Raw genomic sequence first — 19,246 nt, forward strand, 5'->3', positions numbered from 1 at the left:
ACTAATATTGAGAACTGAAGTTGTAGAGTCATTGTGAGTGAGTACATGGGATATGGAACAGTCCAGAATTGAAGTGAGTGAAGTTGTCCACATTGGTTCAGGAGCCTGATGGTTGGAGTGTAATAATTGTTCCTGAAGCTGGTTGGCGTGGGATCTAAAGCTATTGTACCTCCTTCCTGAAGGCAGAAGTGAAATGATTGCAATGCCTGTATGAGACCATAAGAGCATAAGACAAAGGAGCAGAAGTCAGCCATTCAGACCATCGAGTCTGCTCCGCCATTTTATCATGAGCTGATCCATTCTCCCATTTTGTTCCACTCCCCAGCCTTCTCACCATAACCTTTGATGCCCTGGCTACTCAGATACCTATCAATCTCTGCCTTAAATACACCCAATGACTTGGCCTCCACTGCCGCCCGTGGCAACAAAATCCATAGATTCACCACCCTCTGGCTAAAATAATTTCTTTGCATCTCTGTTCTGAATGGGCGCCCTGCAATCCTTAAGTCATGCCCTCTCGTACTAGACTCCCCCATCATGGGAAACAACTTTGCCACATCCACTCTGTCCATGCCTTTCAACATTCAAAATGTTTCTATGAGGTCTCCCCTGATTCTTCCAGACTCCAGGGAATACAGTCCAAGTGCAGACAAACGTTCCTCATATGTAAACCCTCTCATTCCCGGAATCATTCTAGTGAATCTTCTCTGTACCCTCTACAACATCAGCACATCCTTTCTTAAATAAGGAGACCAAAACTACCCACAGTACTCCAGATGAGGTCTCACCAATGCCTTATACAGCCTCAGCATCACATCCCTGCTCCTATATTCTACTCCTCTAGAAATGAATGCCAACATTGTATTCGCCTTCTTCACCACCAACTCAACCTGGAGGTTAACCTTAAGAGTATCCTGTACGAGGACTCCCAAGTCCCGTTGCATCACAGAACTTTGAATTCTTTCTCCATTTAAATAATAGTCTGCCCATTTATTACTTCTATCAAAGTGCATAACCATACACTTTCCAACATTGTACTTCATTTGCCTCTTCTTTGCCCATTCTTCCAATCTATCCAAGTCTCTCTGTAGACCGTCTGTTCCCTCAGCACTATCGGCCCCTCCACCTATCTTTGTATCATCAGCAAACTTAGCCACAAAGCCATCTATTCCATAATCCAAATCATTGATGTACAATGTAAAAAGAAGTGGCCCCAACAAGGACCCCTGTGGAACACCACTGGTAACCGGCAGCCAACCAGAATAGGATCCCTTTATTCCCACTCTCTGTTTCCTGCCAATTAGCCAACGCTCTATCCATGTATGTAACTTTCCTGTAATTCCATGGGCTCTTATCTTGTAAAGTAGCCTCATGTTTGGCACCTTGTCAAAGGCCTTCTGAAATCCAAATATACAACATCCACTGCATCTCTCTTGTCTAGCCTACTTGTAATTTCCTCAAAAAATTGTAATAGATTTGTCAGGCAGGATTTTCCTTTAAGGAATCCAGGCTGAGTTCTGCATATCTTGTCATATGCCTCCAGGTACTCTGTAACCTCATCCTTGTCAATCGACTCCAACAACTTCCCAACCACCAACGTCAAGCTAACAGGTCTATAATTTCCCTTTTGCTTCTTTGCCCCCCTTCTTAAATAGCGGAGTGACATTTGCAATCTTCCAGTCCTCTGGAACCATGCCAGAATCTATCGAGTTTTGAAAGATCATCGCTAATGCCTCCGCAATCTCCACGGCTACTTCCTTCAGAACACGAGGGTGCATTCCATCTGGTCCAGGAGATTTATCTACCTTTAGACTATTCAGCTTCCTGAGTACTTTCTCTGTCGTAATTGTGACTGCACACACTTCTCTTCCCTGCCACCCTTGGGTGTCCGGTATACTGCCGATGTCTTCCTCGGTGAAGACTGATGCAAAATACTCGTTCAGTTCCTCCGCCATCTCCTTATCTCCCTATTTCCCATTACAATTTCTCCAGCATCATTTTCTATTGGTCCTATATCTACTCTCACCTGCCTTTTATTCTTTATACACTTGAAAAAGCTTTTAGTATCCTCTTTGATATTATTTGCTCGCTTCCTTTCATAGTTAATCTTTTCCCTCTTAATGACCTTCTTGGTTTCCATTTGTAAGCTTCTAAAAGCTTCCCAGTCCTCTGTCTTCCCACTAATTTCTGTTTCCTTGTATGCCCTCTCCTTTGCTTTAACTTTGGCTTTGACTTCTCTTGTCAGCCACGTTGCATCCTTTTTCCATTTGAAAATTTCTTCTTTTTTGGAACATACCTGTCTTGCACCTTCCTCACTTCTCGCATAAACTCCAGCCACTGCTGCTCTGCCGTCCTTCCCACCAGTGTCCCTTTCCAGTCAACTTTGACCAGTTCCTCTCTCATGACACTATAATTTCCTTTACTCCACCGAAATACTGATACATCAGATTTCGGCTTCTCTTTTTCAAATTTCACAGTGAACTCAATCATGTTATGATCACTGTCTCCTAAGGGTTCCTTCACCTCAATCTCTCTAATCAACTCCGGTTCATTACACAATACCCAATCCAGTACAGCCGATCCCCTAGTGGGCTCAACAACAAGCTGTTCTAGAAAGCCATCTCGCAGACATTCTACAAATTCTCTCTCTTGAGATCCAGTGCCGACCTGATTTTCCCAATCCACTCGCATGTTAAAATCCCCCACAATTATCATAACACTGCCCTTCTGACAAGCCTTTTCTATTTGCTGTTGTAATTTGTAGTCCACATCCCTGCAGCTGTTTGGAGACCTGTATATAACTGTCATCAGGGTCCTTTTACCCCTGCGATTTCTTAGCTCAACCCATAAAGATTCTGCACCTTCCGATCCTATATCACCACTTTCTAATGATTTAATATCATTTCTTACCAATAAAGGCACGCCTCCCCCTCTGCCTACCTTCCTATCCTTCTGATACACCATGTATCCTTGGACATTCAGCTCCCAGAGACAGGCATCCTTTAGCCAGGTCTCAGTGATGGCCACAATATCATACCTGCCAATCTGTAGCTGTACGACAAGATCATCCACCTTATTCCTTATGCTGCGTGCATTTAAGTACAACACCTTAAGTCCAGTATTTGGTACTTTTCGCTTTGATTTCACTGCAACTTTATTGCACTGCAACTCATCCCAATGGCTACAAATTTGCCCCATCACCTGCCTGTCTTTCCTGACATCTTTACTGCTCACTATCTTAGATTTATTTCTGTTTTCCCCTTCCTCCGCTCTGTCATTCTAGTTCCCATCCCCCTGTCAAATTAGTTTAAACCCTCCCTAACAGCTCTATTAAACCTTCCCGCCAGGATATTGGTCCCCTTCGGGTTCAGGTGTAACCTGTCCTTTTTGAACAGGTCATACTTCCCCCAGAAAAGATCCTAATTATCCAAGAATCTGAAGCCCTGCTCCCTACACCGGTCTCTCAGCCACGCATTTATCTGCCTGATCCATCTATTCTTGCCCTCGCTAGCATGTGGCACAGGTAGCAATCCCAAGATTACTACCCTGGAGGTCCTGCTTCTCAGCTTCCTTCCTAACTCCAGGAAATCTCTCTTCAGGACCTCCTCCTTTGTCCTATCTATGTCATTTATACCAACATGTACCAAGACAACTGGCTGCTCACCCTCCCCCTTCAGATTATTCAGGACCTGATCCGAGACATCCCATACCCTGGCACCTGGGAGGCAACACACCATGCGGGTATCTCTATCAGGCTCACAGAATCTCCTGTCCGTTCCCCTGACTATGGAATCCCCTATGACTACCGTATTCCTCTTCTCCCTTCTTCTCTCCTGCACAACAGCGCCAGGCTCAGTGCCAGAGACCCGGTCACCGTGGGCGTCCCCTGTCAGGTCACCCCCTTCAACAGCATCCAGAACAAGATATTTGTTGCTGAGGGGGACAGCCACAGGTGTGCTCTCCACTATCCGGGCATTTCCCTTCCCTCTCTTGACAGTGACCTAGTTTTCTGACCCTTGTAGCGTAAGGATGACTACCTCCCTGTAGCTCCTGTCTATCACCTCTTCACTTTCCCTGATAAGCAGTAGGTCATCAAGCTGCAGCTCCAGATCCCTAACACGGCCTCTGAGGAGCCACATCTCGGTGCACCTGGCGCAGACGTGGCCATCAGGGAAGCTGGAGTTCTCCCAGGATTCCCACATCTGACACCTTGAACAAAGTACTAACCCTGCAGGCATGCTATCTAATTCTACAGGAATGAAAGAGGAAAAATAAGTCTACTCACCCACTTACCTCGCCAAACAGATTAACTTTTTAAACCGTTAGCTCATACCGTTAGCTGTGTGAGCCCTGCTGTTCCTATCTGTTCAGTGGGGATCTTCAATGAAGGATTCTGTTTTCTTGTAGCAGCAGAAAAGTGATTTCATTGGCCAAAAATGAAGATCAGAAGAGATCATTGAATCACATCAAACAGGGCAAGTTTACACACACAGGGATCAGGAAGACTGGAACAGCTGAGGTGCTTTGAAAATCGAAGTCAATTTCCCCTCACTTCTCCTGCCTGTTCTAAACTATTTGCAAACCTTTCCTGCATTTCCAGTAATGACCACCATGGTGAAAATGGGGACTCCAGCTAATGTTAAATGTCAAAGGGGCTACAAATTGTCCTAGAGAAGCTCAAGCTATATAACAAGAAGGCCAAAGGCTTGTAAATGGTAGCATGTGGATGAGAGCTATGCTCAACAGCGATCCGTAAATATATACTGTTACATACCTGTAACTGGGTTGCCAAACAAGCAGGAATGGACCACTCGTTGGAGTCTGGATTACTAGGAAATAAAAAAGTTTTATTAAAGAAATAAGTAACACAGTAGTCTTATCGTAAGGATATAAATGCAACGGGTTAGCAAAGATAATACACACATGTACACAGAACTAGGGTAATAGGAATCAAACCAAGCTCTGTCGCAGTCTAGGGGTAAAATGATCAGTCTTAAGTAACGCAGAGTTCAGTTCAGCTTAGTACAGTTCGCAGTGATCGCTGTTGTGCCGTTGGGGGGAGAGAGAGAGAGAGAGAGAGATGTGATTTAGTTTCAGGCAGACCTTTTGGATGTCTTCGCAGTTGGTTTCGGGCAGACACTTTGATGTCTTCTATCCCGCTGTGGTCACCGACTGTGACCCCTCCATTCCGGATACAATCGTTCTTCCATGGTGAACCCGGCACCCAGGCAAGGGCGGACACACACACCAGGTTCCCACTGATCGTACCTTTACACCCTGTGAGTCTATGGTCAATTCCCGCAAACCGGACCTCCAAACTCTCACCAACTTGTGGGGGCACACCACTCTTCCAGGGTCTCGTTATCTCGTGATCTCGTGGTGTCCCGTGCCTCAGTGAACCTGTTCTTTTTATCCCCCTGCTGGGGTATCGCCTGTCCATCAATCTTCAAACAGCTCAGGTTCGAAGCAGCCGGTCTGTCAATATTCTGAATTATGTTTCTTTTCCATTAATCTCTCTCCTCTTTCATTAACATTTTGAACATTTCTCCATTATCTCCCTTATCTCTCTCATTAGCATCAATCGTCTGATAACTTGGATTGGTGTCACACCCCTACCCTTCAAAGGATTTTTATCGGGGTAAAAATTATGGGCATGAATACATTATTAGATACACACTAATATACAGGGTCATCAGATATTCGGCTAATACAGAGAACTTTAAGTTTTCAACACCTTGACAGACAGTCAGCAATCACATTGTCCGTTCCTTTTATATGTTTTATTTTAATATCAAATTCCTGTAAGACCAGGCTCCAACTTAGTAACCTTTGGTTTTTATCCTTCATAGTGGCCAGAAACACTAATGAGTTGTGATCAGTGTAAATTATCAGTGGTTTCTGTGCTGGACAAATATAACAAAGGTCATCCCACACAAACTTTGCATTCTTTGGCAAGAGCTTAGTAAGAGGGAGTGTAATATCCGCAAAGTTTTTGCAAAACTTCTGATAGTACCCCACCATCCCCAAGATAGCCCGCACCTTAGCCTGTATCGGTGCCAGCTGCCCCTGTCCTACCACAAATCCCAGATAAGTGATCTTTCCGTGGCCAAATTCACTTTTTGCGAGGTTCACTGTCAGGCTGGCTTCAAACAGCCGTTTAAACAGTTCCTCTACTGCCACAATGTGCTCCTCCCATGTGTCACTCCAGACCACTAAATCGTCAATATACGCTTCTGCGTTCTTTAGCCCTTATGTCACTGAATTAATCATCCTATAGGGGTGTTGCTTACTAGGCTGACCTGATGTGACAACAACACCATGTACCGTCCCCTTGCCTCGCCTCGGAACATCCGGACATACATCTGCGTGCCGGTTAATTAGCTTTCTCAGCGGCTCGCTCTGTTCAGGGGTTAAGGGAGGGACCTTATCAGCAAAGTTGGCCAAAACAATAGAGTTCTCCCATCTGATCGGCACCATACTTATCTCTTCAAAATGGGTTTTCCCCTTATCGGATGGCACCCTAGCCTCATTCATTTTCATGATAACACCGACTAGGTCTGCTCGCTTATCGTGGCAAACTGTTAACATATCAATAGACTGTAACTGTGTCGGCTCACGTCTACAATACTCAATAATATCCTCCCTCATGCTCGGCCATTAAAACTCTTTCATAATTCTATCGACTGTCTTCCTCACCCCAAAATGTCCACCGAGGGGTATCTTGTGGGGCAAGTTAAAAATCTCGCCCCTATAAATTTTCAGCACTTCCACCTGGTGCACCACCCCCCATTCCTCATCTGCGGGCACAGTACTTGGTCTCCATTTCCTCATTAGTACTCCCTCCTTCACATAATAGCCCACTGGCTCCCTTTTTAATTCTGCTTCGGAGAGAGCTGTCTCCGTCAAAACCTTTGGCTCCTTGTCTCATTCCTGTGCCTGTATAAATTCCTTCCTTTCTAATGATAAGTCTACCTCAACTCCCTCACTTCCTTCCGCTCTACTATGCTCCTTCTTCCCACTTTCTAACCCCTCCTGGTACAAGGCTGGTAAAAACGTCTCAGGTAAATCTACATTCGCTTTGGCAGCCTTTCTGGACATGCGCTGAGTCACTGCGCAAATGGGATAAACATGTGAGTCCATGGGCGGGGCCTCAATCCTGGCAGGCTGGCTTGTCAGTTTTACTGCTGGGTACACCTCTCCGCCGGCGAGGTCATTGCCGAGTGAGACCTCCACGTCTTCCATCGGTAATTCGGGCCTCACCCCTATCGTGACCAGTCCGGAGACCAAGTCGCTTTTTAGGTGTATCTGGTGCAAAAGTACTGCTTCAGTCCCTTTCCCAATGCCTTTTATCACACTGACCTCCCCAGTCTCGGTCTCTAAACTAAAGTCTAAAACACTCCTTAAGATCAGTGACTGACAAGCTCCAGTGTCTCTCCAGATCCGTACTGGAACAGGGTTTGATCTCTCCTTCACCGACACCAATCCAGCCGAAATAAACTTCTCGCGCCCTTCCTGAACTCTATCAGACCTCTTCTCCCCTAGCAGTTTGCTTGCCAGCTCAATACAGCCAGTCGGAGTTGTCGTTTTTTCTTTCCCCGTCTCCTTCTTTGGGGCAAAGCACCTGGACGCAAAGTGACCATCTTTCCCACAATTATAGCATACGACCCCAGGAGACTTCCTACCAAACTGCTTCCTGTCTTCCTCATCCTTCTCACTAGTCCCCGGCTTACTTTCTGGCTTTTCCGGCGCACTCTCTCCGCCCTCTCGAGTACCCTTCTGGTAACTTTTACACGGGGTATACTTCGCTTTGTGTGTTAATGCATACTCATCCGCTAACTTAGCAGTTGCGGCTAAAGTTTCTGCCTCTTTCTCATCTAGATAGGGCCTCATACCTTCAGGGACACAACCTTTAAACTGCTCAATCAGTATGAGCTGCAGCAGTCTGTCATAATCCCCATTGACCCCTTTCGAGGTACACCAATGCTCACAATACATCTGCATCTCACGGGCAAACTCTAAATACGTGCGGCCCCACTATTTCCTCACATTCCGGAACCTCTGCCGGTATGCCTCTGGGACCAAATCACAAATCCTGAGTATAGCCTCTTTCACCACATCATACCTCTGGGCATCTTCTGCGGACAATGCTGAGTAAGCTTGCTGCGCTTTCCCTTTAAGTATACTCTGAAGCAAAACAGCCCACTTATCCCTCGGCCAGTCCTGACTTGCAGCGACTTTTTCAAAATGTAGAAAGTACTGATCAACATCGGCCTCCTCAAATGGGGCAACCAGCCTAACCTCTTGGGTTGCCCTGAACCCCTCCACCTTGGTTCGGCATGGGGCCCTGCGCTAGCATCATCCTTAACTTCTCCAGCTCAAATTCCCTTTCCTTCTGCTTCTCTCTCTCTTGTCATTCCAACTGCCTCTCTTCTTGTTCTAGCTGCCTTAGCCGGAACTCGTGCTCCAGTCTCAATTTTTCCATCTGCAGCTGCGCCACCTCTCCACCAGGTTTGCCTATAGATACCACCTCCAGCTCCCCTTGAGGAAACACACCTTTAGATACATAATGCTCAGTGATAGCTCTGTGCATCTCCACTCTCCTCATTGTCAACTTCCCCTTAAAAAGATTCAACCGTTTGGCAACAGTCGCCAATTCTGATTTCCTGGCATCCTCTGATGCCTCCAAGGTTGGTGCCTTTAGAAATTCCTCAATCTCTGTTTCTGCTGTTTGCCCTTTCTTTCTTTCAGGAATTTTAACCCAATCAATTTACCCAGTCCCAAATTTGGCATTCAAAATCCCAGACGAGCGCCCACATATAGAAACATAGAAAATATGTGCAGGAGTGGGCCATTCGGCCCTTCAAGCCTGCACCGCCATTCAGTATGATCATGGCGGATCATCCAACTCAGAACCCTGTACCAGCCTTCCCTCCATACCCCTTGATCCCTTTAGCCAAAAGGGCCATATCTTACTCCCTCTTAAATATAGCCAATGAACTGGCCTCAACTGTTTCCTGTGGCAGAGAATTCCACAGATTCACCACTCTCTGTGTGAAGAATTTTTTCCTAATCTCGGTCCTAAAAGGCTTCCCCTTTATCCTCAAACTGTGACCCCTTGTTCTGGACTTCCCCAACATCGGGAACAATCTTCCTGCATCTAGCCTGTCCAATCCCTTTAGGATTTTATATGTCTCAGTAAGATACCCCTCAATCTTCTAAATTCCAACGAGTATAAGCCTAGTCGATCCAGTCTTTCAACATATGAAAGTCCTGCCATCCCAGGAATCAATCTGGTGAACCTTCTTTGTACTCCCTCTATTGCAAGGATGTCTTTCCTCAAATTAGGGGACCAAAACTGCACACAATCCTCCAGGTGTGGTCACACCAAGGCCTTGTACAACTGCAGTGGTACCTCCCTGCTCTTGTACTCGAATTCTCTTGCTATGAATGCCAGCATACCATTCGCCTTTTTCACTGCCTGCTGTACCTGCATGCCCATTTTCAATGACTGGTGTACAATGACACCCAGGTCTCGTTGCACCTCCCCATTTCCTAATCGGCCACCATTCAGATAATAATGTGTTTTCCTGTTTTTGCCACCAAAGTGGAGAACCTCACACTTATCCACATTAAATTGCATCTGCCATGAATTTGCCCACTCACCCAACCTGTCCAAGTTGCCCTGCATCCTCTTAGCATCCTCCTCACAGCTAACACTGCCGCCCAGCTTCGTGTCATCCGCAAACTTGGAGATGCTGCATTTAATTCCCTCATCTAAGTCATTAATATATATTGTAAACAACTGGGGTCCCAGCACTGAGCCTTGCGGTACCCCACTAGTCACTGCCTGCCATTCTGAAAAGGTCCCATTTATTACGTACCCCGTAACTGGGTTGCCAATCCAGCAGAAATGGACCACTCGTTGGAGTCTGGATTACTAGGAACTAATAAAGTTTTATTAAAGAAATAAGTAACACAGTACTCTAATCATAAGGATATAAATGCAACAGGTTAGCAATGATAAAACACACATGTACACAGAGCTAGGAATCAACCAAGCTCTATCGCAGTCTAGGAGTAAAATGATCGGTCTTAAGTGACGCAGAGTTCAGTTCAGCTTAGTGCAGTTCGCAGTGATCGCTGTTGTGCCATTGGAGAGAGAGAAATGAAATTTAGTTTCAGGCAAACCTTTTGGATGTCTTCGCAGTTGGTTTCCGGCAGACCCTTTGATGTCTTCTATCACGCTGTGGTTACCGATGTGACCCCTCCATTCCGGACACGACCGTTCTTCCGCGGTGAACCCGGCACCCAGGCAAGGGCAGACACACACACCAGGTTCCCACCGATCATACCTTTACACCCTGTGAGTCTACGGTTGGTTCCCACGAACTGGACCTCCAAACTCGCACCAACTTGTGGGGGCACACTGCTCTTCCAGGGTCTCGTTATCTCGTGATCTCGTGGTGTCCCGTGCCTTAGCGAACCTGTTCTTTTTATCCCCCTGCTGGGGTATCGCCTGTCCATCAAACTTCAAACAGTTCAGGTTCAAAGCAACTGGTCTGTCAATATTCTGAATTGTGTTTCTTTTCCATTAATCCCTCTCTCCTCTCTTATTAACATTTTGAACGTTTCTCCATTGTCTCCCTTATCTCTCTCATTAGCATCATAGAAACATAGAAAATAGCTGCAAGAGTAGGCCATTCGGCCCTTCGAGCCTGCACCGCCATTTATTATGATCATGGCTGATCATCCAACTCAGAACCCTGCACCAGCCTTCCGTCCATACCCCCTGACCCCCGTCGCCACAAGGGCCATATCTAACTCCCTCTTAAATATAGCCAATGAACTGGCCTCAACTGTTTCCTGTGGCAGAGAATTCCACAGATTCACCACTCTCTGTGTGAAGAAGTTTTTCCTAATCTCAGTCCTAAAAGGCTTCCCCCTTATCCTCAAACTATGACCCCTCGTTCTGGACTTCCCCAACATCGGGAACAATCTTCCTGCATCTAGCCTGTCCAATCCCTTTAGGATTTTATACGTTTCAATAAGATCCCCCCTCAATCTTCTAAATTCCAATGAGTACAAGCCTAGTTCATCCAGTCTTTCTTCATATGAAAGTCCTGCCATCCCAGGAATCAATCTGGTGAACCTTCTTTGTACTCCCTCTATGGCAAGGATATCTTTTCTCAGATTAGGGGACCAAAACTGCACACAATACTCCAGGTGTGGTCTCACCAAGGCCTTGTACAACTGCAGTAGTACCTCCCTGCTCCTGTACTCGAATCCTCTCGCTATAAATGCCAGCATACCATTCACCTTTTTCACCGCCTGCTGTACCTGCATGCCCAATTTCAATGACTGGTGTATAATGACACCCAGATCTTGTTCCACCTCCCCTTTTCCTAATTGGCCACCATTCAGATAATAATCTGTTTTCCTATTTTTGCCACCAAAGTGGATAATCTCACATTTATCCACATTAAATTGCATCTGCCATGAATTTGCCCACTCACCCAACCTATCCAAGTCACCCTGCATGCTCTTAGCATCCTCCTCACAGCTATCACGGCCACCCAGCTTCGTGTCATCCGCAAACTTGGAGATGCTGCATTTAATTCCCTCATCCAAGTCATTAATATATATTGTAAACAACTGGGGTCCCAGCACTGAGCCTTGCGGTACCCCACTAGTCACTGCCTGCCATTCTGAAAAGGTCCCATTTATTCCCACTCTTTGCTTCCTGTCTGCTAACCAATTCTCTATCCACATCAATACCTTACCCCCAATACTGTGTGCTTCAAGTTTGCACACTAATCTCCTGTGTGGGACCTTGTCAAAAGCCTTTTGAAAATCCAAATATACCACATCCACTGGTTCTCCCCTATCCACTCTACTAGTTACATCCTCAAAAAATTCTATGAGATTCGTCAGACATCATTTTCCTTTCACAAATCCATGCTGACTTTGTCCGATGATTTCACCGCTTTCCAAATGTGCAGTTATCACATCTTTGATAACTGACTCCAGCAGTTTCCCCACCACCGACGTTAGGCTAACCGGTCTATAATTCCCCGGTTTCTCTCTCCTTCCTTTTTTAAAAAGTGGGGTTACATTAGCCACCCTCCAATCCTCAGGAACTAGTCCAGAATCTAACGAGTTTTGAAAAATTATCACTAATGCATCCACTATTTCTTGGGCTACTTCCTTAAGCACTCTGGGATGCAGACCATCTGGCCCTGGGGATTTATCTGCCTTTAATCCCTTCAATTTACCTAACACCACTTCCCTACTAACATGTATTTCGCTCAGTTCCTCCATCTCACTGGACCCTCTGTCCCCTACTATTTCTGGAAGATTATTTATGTCCTCCTTAGTGAAGACAAAACCAAAGTAATTATTCAATTGGTCTGCCATGTCCTTGCTCCCCATAATCAATTCACCTGTTTCTGTCTGTAGGGGACCTACATTTGTCTTTACCAGTCTTTTCCTTTTTACATATCTATAAAAGCTTTTACAGTCAGTTTTTATGTTCCCTGCCAGTTTTCTCTCATTATCTTTTTTCCCCTTCCTAATTAAGCCCTTTGTCCTCCTCTGCTGAACTCTGAATTTCTCCCAGTCCTCAGGTGAGCCACTTTTTCTGGCTAATTTGTATGCTTCTTCTTTGGAATTGATACTATCCCTAATTTCTCTTGTCAGCCACAGGTGCACTACCTTCCTTGATTTATTCTTTTGCCAAACTGGGATGAACAATTGTTGTAGTTCATCCATGTAATCTTTAAATGCTTGCCATTGCATATCCACCGTCAATCCTTTAAGTGTCATTTGCCAGTCTATTTTTGCTAAATCACGACTCATACCTTCAAAGTTACCCCTCTTTAAGGTCAGAACCTTTGTTTCTGAATTAACTATGTCACTCTCCATCTTAATGAAGAATTCCACCATATTATGGTCACTCTTACTCAAGGGGCCTCTCACGACAAGATTGCTAATTAACCCTTCCTCATTGCTCAAAACCCAGTCTAGAATAGCCTGCTCTCTAGTTGGTTCCTCGACATGTTGGTTCAAAAAACCATCCCGCATACATTCCAAGAAATCCTCTTCCTCAGCACCTTTACCAATTTGGTTCACCCAATCTACATGTGGATTGAAGTCACCCATTATAACTGCTGTTCCTTTATTGCACACATTTCTAATTTCCTGTTTAATACCATCTCCGACCTCACTACTACTGTTAGGTGGCCTGTACACAACTCCCACCAGCGTTTTCTGCCCCTTAGTGTTATGCAGCTCTACCCATATTGATTTCACATCTTCCCGGCTTATGTCCTTCCTTTCTATTGCGCTAATCTCATCTTTAACCGGCAACGCCACCCCACCTCCTTTTCTTTCATGTCTATCCCTCCTGAATATTGAATATCCCTGAATGTTGAGCTCCCATCCTTGGTCACCCTGGAGCCATGTCTCTGTGATCCCAACTATGTCATAGTCATTAATAACAATCTGCACTTTCAATTCATCCACCTTGTTATGAATGCTCCTTGCATTGACACACAAAGCCTTCAGGTGCTCTTTTACAACTCTCTTAGCCCTTATACAATTATGTTGAAAAGTGGCCCTTTTTGATGCTTGCCCTGGATTTGTCGGCCTGCCACTTTTACTTTTCACCTTACTACTTTTTGTTTCTACCCTCACTTTACACCCCCCTGTCTCTCTGCACTGGTTCCCATCCCCCTGTTGTGAACTAACCTCCTCTCGCCTAGCCTCTTTAATTTGATTCCCACCCCCCAACCATTCTAGTTTAAGGTCACCTCAGTAGCCCTCGCTAATCTCCCTGCCAGGATATTGGTCCCCCTAGGATTCAAGTGTAACCCGTCCTTTTTGTACAGGTCACGCCTGCGCCAAAAGAGGTCCCAATGATCCAAAAACTTGAATCCCTCCCTCCTGCTCCAATCCCTCAGCCACGCATCTCCTCCTCATCCTCCACCTCATCGCATTCCTACTATCACTGTCGCGTGGCATCAATCGTCTGATAACTTGGTTTGGCGTCACAATACTCAGTGGCCACTTTATTCTATACAGCAGGCACCAAATAAAGTTCCCACACAGTTTATGGTGATTATGCTTGGCTTCATCTTGAAACGCGCTGTGCAAGTAGGCAACAAGTTGGGACAGAAAGATCAGGTAACATAACAAGGCAATTTAGTGTCAGTGAACAATGGTGATGTCCTGCTGAAAGTTCTACTACTTTCATTTTCTTCTTCTTCTGAATACGATTGTACGATCAAGCTGTGGGCAATTGGAACCTGTGACGTACACTATGAGCGTGTGTTTTGGGCTGATTGTGTTGCCTGGCGCTTTGCTGTCTCCGAGGGGTTCGCAGAGGTTTGGTGTGGAGTCTGCAGCCTGGAAGCCTGGAGACGGGGTGCGAGCCCATAATCAACTCCATTGCTTCTCTCTGATTGAGGCGTTGAGCAAGGTTGAAGTTGACGGGGACGGGTGGCTGCTTGGTGCCGTGTGCCTGCTTTTGACCAGTCTTCCTCTCCCTTCCAATAGCTGCTGTGAGAGGAAAGTGCAGGACTCTTGGTGTCCACGTTACCAGGATCGATCGGCAAAGCTGTGGACTCATTTTGGGGTCTTTGAGGTTCCTGGTGCATGTTTTTCTGGATTCTGGTTACTCTTTTTTTGCTGGTTTTGAGCAGTTTGATCAGGGTGATCTATGTGGACTCAGGCACTTCGGTGAAGAATGGATCTGCAGCCTGCATTGGCTACTGGTGCGGCACTGAACTGAAATAAACTGAATACTCCTGGTGTGGTGCTTGATATTCTATGTGTTGTTGACTTGCTTTCTGCTAGTTGCACATTGTTTTGTGTGAGTTGAGTTTTTGATGGTTTCTTGAACAACTTTCATGGTGTTTCTTTGTTTTGTGGCTGCCTGTGAAAGGGTGTATCCCAGTGTTTTATTCTGTATACATTCTTTGATAATAAATGTACTTCGAAGTTGATTTTGGCTTTGCGCCAAAAAGCAAAACTAATTGCCGGTTTACTTATATCCTGCATGTGCATGACAAAGGCAAAGATAATCTTGAACCTCAGGTTTGCTCAGATTATATTGTAAATCAGGACATAATTCTATTGCTATTTTTTATTTATGGTGCAACAGTAATGAAAACCAATTTCCCCGGAGATCAATAAAGTATGACTATGACTATGTTTCCTATTACTTTTCTTGTCATGGCAAAACATCACGTACTGTATCACTTGAGAAATGACCAAACTGATTCAGGCAAAATCTTTTAAATGAATCCAGTAAAAAGCAAATGAGGAAAGAAGAAAACAGAGATGCTTATAACTTTTTCTGAAAGATAATATAGGTTGTTAGATAGGATCACTGGATCCTGATAAGTTTATCGTTTATCAGCATTCCAATATATCATAGCTGTTCACCATTTCAAGTCGACTTACTTAAATTCAGATATTTTTATACTTTAGTTCAACTAAAGTTAAGTAAAATTCTTGGAAATTCCAATTCACTCCCAGAGCTCTAGGTGCTGGATTTCTGTTCTCCTCCAAGTAGAACTTCCCATTGTAGTGGTCGTGACTTGGTAATTGAACTGAAATTTCATGAGGATTCTCCTCTGGTAACTGTGGTAGGAGATCGAGGTTCAAAGTACATCAATTCTCAAAATACATGTATGTCTCCATATAATACCCTGAGATTCCCTTTCTTGTGGGGATTCACGGTAGATACAAAGAAACACAATAGAATCAACGATAAACCACAGACAAACAGAGACGGACAGAAAACCAATGTTCATTCAAGGATAACATGTGCAATTACAAAAGGATAATGATGGTAACAAATACATAAATATTAAATAATATTGAGAACTGAAGTTGTAGGCTCATTGTTAGTGAGTACATGGTTTATGGAACAATTCAGAGTTGAGGTGAGTGAGGTCCACACTGGTTCAGGAGCCTGATGGTTGAAGTGTAGCTGGTGGTGTGGGATCTAAAGCTATTGTAGCTCCTTCCTGATAGCAGGAATGAGATGATTGCATTGCCTGGATGGTGGGGCCTTCGATGATGGACTCTGCTTTCTTGTAGCAGCAGAGAAGTGACTTCCCCCTTCAAGTCAGTATTTAACAGAAGCAACACAAACACCAGGAAATTTGCAGCTGCTGGAAATTCAAGCAACACACACAAAATGCTGGTGGAATGCAGCAGGCCAGACAGCATCCATAGGAAGAAGCATAGTTGACGTTTCAGGCCGAGACCCTTCGTCAGGACTAACTGAAAGAAAAAGTAGTAAGAGATTTGAAAGTGGGAGTGGGAGGAGGAGGGAGAGATCCGAAATGATAGGAGAAGACAGGAGTGGAGGGATGAAGCTAAGAGCTGGAAAGTTGATTGGCAAAAGGGATACAAGGCTGGAGAAGGGAGAGGATCATGGGACAGGAGGCCCAGGGAGAAAGAAAGGGGGAGGGGAGCACCTGAGGAAGATGGAGAGCAGGCAAGGAGTTATTGTGAGAGAGAGAGAGAGAGAGAGAGAGAGAGAGAGAAGGAAAAAACAAACAAACAAACAAACAAATAAATAAATAAGGATGGGGTAAGAAGGGGAGGAAGGGCATTAACAGAAGTTAGAGAAGTCAATATTCATGCCAACAGGTCGGAGGCTACCCAGACGGAATTTAAGGTGTTGTTCCTCCAACTTGAGTGTGGCTTCATCTTGACAGTAGAGGAGGCCATGGACAGACATATCAGATTGGGAATGGGGCATTGCATGCCATCTTGGACAATGTCTCCCATCCACTACATAATGTACTGGTTGGGCACAGGAGTACATTCAGCCAGAGACTCATTCCACCGAGATGCAACACTGAGCGTCATAGGAAGTCATTCCTGCCTGTGGCCGTCAAACTTTACAACTCCTCCCCTGGAGGGTCAGACACCCTGAGCCAATAGGCTGGTTCTGGACTTATTTCCTGGCATAATTTACATATTAGTATTTAATTATATATGGTTTTATTACTATTTAATTATTTATGATGCAACTGTAATGAAAACCAATTTCCCCCGGGATCAATAAAGTATGACTATGACTATGAATTAAAATGTGTGCCACTGGGAGCATGTGGATGAGAGCTATGCTCAACAGCGATCCATAAATATATACTCGGTGGCCACTTTATTCTATACAGGAGGCACCGAATAAAGTTCCCACACAGTTTATGGTGACTTATGCTTGGCCTCATCTTGAAACGCGCTGTGCAAATATGCAACAAGTTGGGACAGAAAGACCAGGTAACATAACAAGGCAATTTAGTGCCAGCGAACAATGGTGATATCCAGCTGAAAGTTCACAAAGCTATTTCTTTTTCTTCTTCTTCCAAATACAATTGTGCAATCAAGCTGTGAGCAATTGGAACCTGTGATGTACGTTATGACAGTATGTTTTGGGCTTTACTATTTCTGAGGTTTGGTGCAGAGTGTGCAGAGTGGAAGCCTGGAGATAGGGGGTGAGCCCATAATCAACTCCATTGCTTCTCTCTGATTGAGGCGTTGAGCAAGGTTGAAGTTGACGGGGACGGGTGGCTGCTTGGTGCCGTGTGCCTGCTTTTGACCAGTCTTCCTCTCCCTTCCAATAGCTGCTGTGAGAGGAAAGTGCAGGAGTCTTAGTGTCCTCATACCAGGATTGATAGGCGAGGCTGTAGACTCATTTTGGGGCACCTTGAGGTTCCTGGTGCATGAATTCTAGTTACTCTTATTTTTGCTGGTTTTGAGCAGTTTGATCAGGGTGGTCAATGTGGACTCAGGCACTTGGGTGAAGAATAGCCCAGTGGCCTATATTGGCTAGTGTGTTATAAGGGGGTGGCTGGAAATGGACCCAAGTACAAGACACAGACACTGAAGTACTACGGACAGGACTAGGATACAGGGCGAGGGCTAGGACATGGACATGAAAACCAGTAACCCGGAACAGGACTGGACAAGAAAGCTAGGAGCCAGGGCTTGGACTCCGAGCCAGAGACTGGACAAGGACCCAGAACTCAGGTCTTGCCTCTGGCTCAGACCCCAGAACTAGGCAAGGACATGATTTGGCTGGCAGGCAGGATGAGGCTGGAGTCTTGAGACTTGAGGCAAGGCTTGAGACTGCAGGTTTGTGGCTTGGGGTCTTGAAGCTTGGCTTGAAGTGAGGCTCAAGGCATGGGGTCTTGAAGCTCCTACTGAGCAGGGCGCGGTACTCCTGGGCAGGGCGCGGATCTCCATCCGACGGAGGCAAGAGACAGGAAGGGACAGAACCAACAGCAGGGTAACGGCAATACGGCCTGGCTTACCCGATGGAGGCAAGGGACAGGAAGGGACAGAACCAACTGTACGGTAATGGCAAGATGGCCTGACTTACCCAACGGAGGCAAGGGACAGGAAGGATTAGAGCCAAATGCAGGGTAACGGCAAGACGGCCTGACTTACCTGGCGGAGGCAATGGACAGGAAGGGAGCTAGGTACAGGGTGGCTCCAGGACAAGACTTCAGGTGAGACGAGGTGAGAGTTACCAGCAAGACAAGGCAAGGCTTCAGGCAATGCAAGGGGAGACAAGAACTTCAGGCGAGGTGAGACTTACCAGCAAGACAAGGCAAGGCTTCAGGTGAAGAAACAGAAGGCAGGGGAAGGGATACAAGGATTAAGGACAAGAACAATCCAGCAGCCACGCCCTGCTCTCTGGAGGTATTTATGCAGCCAGCCCCAATGAGAACCAGCTGCCTCAATTAGTGCTCAACAGGAACAGAAACAGGGTAGACCAGAAAACCTGGAGCAAGGGTTGATGGACCGGACCGTGAACCGGAATGCAGACTTCATGGACCGGACCAGACATAGTGACATGGCGCTGAACTGAAATAAACTAAAAGTTACTGGGCTCCTGGTGTGATGCTTGCTTTTTGTCATTTGTACAATTTAGTTTTTTTTTGTGTGTTTGATGTTTTCTTGAACGGGTTCCATGGTTTTTTTCCAACTCATGGCTGCCTGTGGCAGAGCAAATCTCAGAGTTAAATTGCGTATACGTACTTCTATAATAAATGTACATCAAATTTGTTTCAAACAGAAAAACTATCTGTCATCGCATCTGTCTCTGTGCATTTGCAAACCTTTCCTGCACTTCCAGCAATTACTGCCATGGTGAAAATGGGGACTCTGATTAAAGTTAAATCTCAGCATCTCTATAAAGTGCCCTAGTGAAGCTTGGTTTCCA

At 45.5% G+C, this 19,246-nt stretch overlaps 1 protein-coding gene across 2 annotated transcripts in view; it reads right to left on the minus strand.

Annotated features, from left to right (window-relative positions):
* Positions 1–19,246, minus strand: part of LOC140198120 (uncharacterized) — a 127,717-nt gene that overhangs the window by 48,093 nt on the left and 60,378 nt on the right. For both annotated transcript variants that reach the window (XM_072259055.1, XM_072259053.1), the window contains exon 2: positions 4,775–4,829. The gene's annotated coding sequence lies outside the window, so the exon portion shown is untranslated. The remainder of the gene's footprint in view (positions 1–4,774; positions 4,830–19,246) is intronic.

The sequence above is a fragment of the Mobula birostris genome, chromosome 5, assembly GCF_030028105.1.
Source record: "Mobula birostris isolate sMobBir1 chromosome 5, sMobBir1.hap1, whole genome shotgun sequence".
In the NCBI taxonomy this organism is placed as follows: Eukaryota; Metazoa; Chordata; class Chondrichthyes; order Myliobatiformes; family Myliobatidae; genus Mobula; species Mobula birostris.